Raw genomic sequence first — 4,121 nt, 5'->3', positions numbered from 1 at the left:
TACAGGGCTCGTGTTGCAGGCGCTCGATGGCTTCTGCACAGGTTATCCGGCTTTTTAGGGGAGTTGCAAAGGCTCTTCGGGAAATGCAATTTTCTCTTCTGTGTGGCTGAAGGCCTGGGTTTGTGTGTGGAGAAAGAGGTGTCTTCATCTGGGCCCTGAGAGGGGGTGAAGCGCCGGGCAGAGCCTTCTGCCTCAGTTTTTACCATGCTCATCTTTCCTTCCTTTTTTTTTTTTTCTCCCCTGTGGCTAGATCTGTCCTGTCTGACCTTATGACTCCTGCGTGGCAGCGGCTCTTGGCCCTCGAAGAACGACATTTTAAACTGTAGAAGAGGAAGGGGAAAAGATGGGCCATTGGGAGCGTCTCCCTGAAAAGAGCAAACCCAGCCCAGCCCTGCCTCTTTGCTACTTAGGGAGGAATTCTGCCACGGAAGGTAAACCAAGTACCTCTCAGAACTTTCTCCACCTGTGCACGGGGGATGAGTTTTAAGTCCTTCCTCCACACACGTGGAGCCCCGACACGTGAACAGTTAGAGTTACATCAGCAGTTTTATGGGGTGTTGCTTTATATACGCTTTCAGTTGGCTGCTGCCGCTAACTTTGAAGTCCCGTTTATCTGAAAACTTTGGTTTTGCTCTGCTCGCAAGAAAGATCTCTGCATGTCTTGAGAGTCCCCCCGTTGCAGCTGACAGTGCAACACGTACAGCTGTTCTCCCAGCTTGTAGCTGCCTGATCTCTCCCCCGCAGGTTTACCTAGATCACCGTTTAGAGATCGCAGCCTGCTGTTCGCGGGTCTGTGCAGGTTCACAGTGAAGGATGCAGCTCTTGCTCTAAAGCCGTTAAAGGACCTTTGTTGTAAATTAATGTCTACAGGGAAATAGCAAGATCTTCCTTAAATTTCAGAGGTTTAAAATAAGTCCTGCCAGACTGGCTTAAAAACTGCCCCTGCCTGATTTCTGTATCTCTTATTTCACTTGGTGCTCTAGAAGAAGGGCAGACACTGGAATTCCCGGAGCGCTCTTGAAAGAGCGAGGTTCCCTGTGACTTGCAGGGACAGTGCTTTGTTAACAAAACCCACTGATGAATCTGGAGTTCTGGAAAGGCATCCTAAAAGGCTGCAGAGACAGCCGGAGGCAATGCAAAGCGAACTTCAAACAGAGCTAAAGGTAAAAGCGAGCTCTGAGTTGCGCTGCTCAGCGGTCTCTGCCTGCGTTTGCTCGCCGATCCGTCAGCTTGGTGACTGGCCAACTGCTGGGGCTTCGCAGCTTGTGTGGGCTCCTCGCAGCAGAAAACAGGAAACACTTCTTACTGAATAGGATCCGTGCTGTTCTGCTGCGAGGATGGGATTATTCGCTGAGTCTAAAGAGATCCCTCGCGTCCAAATGCTTTAGACTGAAGGCAAAAAGCTCTTTGGTCTTCTTATGTTACGACGTCCGTGTGGCAGCTGGTTTGGGCTCATACAACGGTAGTGCTGATAGTCAAAGGTGGGTCTGACCGGGAGCGTGGAGACTCGGCCGAGCTCTCTCAGCGAGGGGCCCGGGCTCTGCCCTGGGCTCCTGGGAATCCTCTCCTCCCCAGTGAGGAACTGGGACCTGCTCCCATTCTCAGTGCTGCTGGTGGCAGTGGCTGCCGGGCATTCTCCTGCCAGCCAGGTACCGGAGCAGCACCGCTGCCCCTGTTTAAACAAACTGCCCCACGTGGCGTCTTTTGGGACAAGGCATTGCTTCTGGCGGAGCAGGATTGGGAGGGAACAGGCTACTGATGGAGTGGTGATGCACGGTGCTTTTTATAACTGAGCGTGTATCCAGATGCTTTACCGGCTGTGATTTACGTCTGCTGTTTCTGGGGTGGGGGGGAACCCCAAAACATAAACCAGTTTAACTTCAGATTTATGCTTTTAATTTTCTTGGTATCTCGACACTGTAAGAAACGGACCAGCAAATAAAAGGCTTGACAGCACGGGGTAAAGCTGTGCTGTGTAATTCCGGCATGGCCCCAGCTGCTCACAAGTGGCTTGTTCTGCTTATCTAACGAAGGGAAACCCGCCTCGCAGACCCTTGCGTCCTTCTCTGCACTATCTGTAGCCGTGAATGCTCTCCAGAAAACCCTCTTCTCATGGGTGCGGGGCCCGTGTGCATGAGGCCCCGTCCCAGTCAGAGCCCGCCGGTGTCTTCCCCCATCGCGGATGGGAAAGGTGCAGCCCCCCAGAAGTAGGCTGGGGCTGGGATCGGCCTCTGGGCTGTCGGTGGCAACGTCTTCCTCTGGTCTTGCTGCATCTGCCCGTAGCTGCGCTGCGGGCTGCGGCATCGTGCTGCGCCGCATTCCTCCGTGATCTCTGGGGTTTGTGGCATGCGTCAGCTCAGGCGACAGCTGGGGAGGGCAACTGCTGCCCCGGCAGCTGGTGGCTCAAGCGGTTTTTAGTGGGAGCTCGTGCCCCAAGTCACAGGACCTCGTTTAGTTCCTGGTAGGCAGGAGCTCTGTCTAGAGCTCAAGCAAAATAAAAGAGTCTTTGCGGTGTTGAAATGCAGCGAGTGGGAAGAATATTCTAAGCTCGTAGTGGAAAGAACAAAACCAAGATGTGTGTTTCTGCCTGGATCTTAAACATTTCTAATAAACGTGGGGTGTAGGGACCTGAGGCTGCGCTTCTGTTGCGACACCCGGACTGAGGGTATCCCCCTCCGTTCCTGGGGGTGGTCGGTGACGGCGACAGCCCTCCTGTGCTGGGAGGGTCAGGGGCAGCGTCTCGCCCCGGTGCTGCAGCTGGGGTACCGCAGCCTCTGCAAGGCAGACGGGCGCTCAGCCGGGTGGGAGACGAAGTGTGGGTGTAGCCCTGTCAAGGAGTGCATCCTCTTCCTCTTGAAATATTTTTTGAGGAATATAATGCTGTCTGGTGGAAATCTGCCACGAGGTTTCCTTCTGCGGCACAAAAGTGGTGCCGACCTTTGTGCTCTCCCAGTCGGCCCCATGTTGTTGCTTATCTGTGGGGTTTGGTGTATTATTTCTGCCCCTTTGGCAGTCCTGTCTGAGGCATCAAAGCTCCTTCGCAGCGCTGTAGATCGAATTCCTGAGCTTCAGAAGGGTTTGATCTGAAACAAGTACGGAATGGAAGTGGCAGGAATTGGGTGAGCGGCTCCAGGTTGGGCCACCCTGTCAGAATGCCTTAACAAAGAGCAGGACCTCGACGTTGCTGAAACAATGTGTGATTTTGGGTTTTTTTTTTTCCCTAGAAGTCACTGCCGTGGCTTAGCAACCTGCAGCAACAAACTGTGTTCTCTGAGCCGCTTCCAGTTGCGAAGCAGAGGTTTGCAGTCGGCTTCAGTTCTCGATTATGTATTTCGTAGGGCTGTAGGACTCGATGCAGTGCTGTGCTCGGTACTGGCAGCGTCGTTTCACGTCGTGGGATTTTGAGGTGCTGCCAGTGTTAGGTGTGATGCCTGTCGGTGTTCCCAGGACTATCAGCCAGGCTTTAGCCATCCCAAAGAGCTTCCCAGAATAAGGCACGGCCTTGCTGGGCGGCGGAGCCCTCTAGCCTGATTCTGCAGGGGTTAAGCAATAGGAGCTCTTCAACATGTTTGTCCTTCCACCAGCTACCGAAACAGGATCCTGAACATGGGTAGGGCCTCACGATTGATGTGTTTTCCTCCTATTATACAACCGAGAGCGATTGTTTAACCCCGCTTTCCTTTTGATCTTGTTTGCCTGTGTGTACTTGGGCAAAAGCTTCCTTTGACTTGTGAAAGGCTTTTTAGAAAAAGGGATTTTTTTTTTTTCTTCTTTTGGACAGTTTTGCTCTCTGGGCATGAGCTAATGTCGAACAGAAGATCAACACTGGAGGAAAAATCTTTACGGAAAGAGCTGTTAGATTTGTACTCTGAAGGCTTTTGGCTTTTAAGTAGCAAATAATGAGTAATATTTTTATGTGTTTTGCCTGTGGCCTCTTGAATCAAAATAGTATGTACTAAAACTTTGTGTGTTACAGTCAGTCATTCCTGAAGTCTCTGCTAACTGGTTAAAACACGTGGAAGAAACATCTCCACCCAAGAAAAGTTTTAGGCCTGGGGGATATCGATTATTTCGGGTATGGGAGGGACAGCATGCCGAATCCATCGGGTTTTGTTCCTGCT

General features: G+C 51.9%; 1 protein-coding gene across 1 annotated transcript in view; it reads left to right on the top strand.

The window, feature by feature from the left end:
- Positions 1–293: 293 nt before the first annotated feature.
- RNF41 (ring finger protein 41, E3 ubiquitin protein ligase) overlaps positions 294–4,121 on the top strand; it is an 18,280-nt gene continuing 14,452 nt past the window's right edge. The window contains exon 1 of the mRNA XM_009891101.1: positions 294–431. The gene's annotated coding sequence lies outside the window, so the exon portion shown is untranslated. The remainder of the gene's footprint in view (positions 432–4,121) is intronic.

The sequence above is a fragment of the Charadrius vociferus genome, unplaced genomic scaffold, assembly GCF_000708025.1.
Source record: "Charadrius vociferus isolate BGI_N301 unplaced genomic scaffold, ASM70802v2 scaffold1829, whole genome shotgun sequence".
Classification (NCBI taxonomy): domain Eukaryota; kingdom Metazoa; phylum Chordata; class Aves; order Charadriiformes; family Charadriidae; genus Charadrius; species Charadrius vociferus.
Note: the sequence above shows the minus strand (reverse complement) of the source record. Positions and strands in the feature narration are given on the sequence as shown.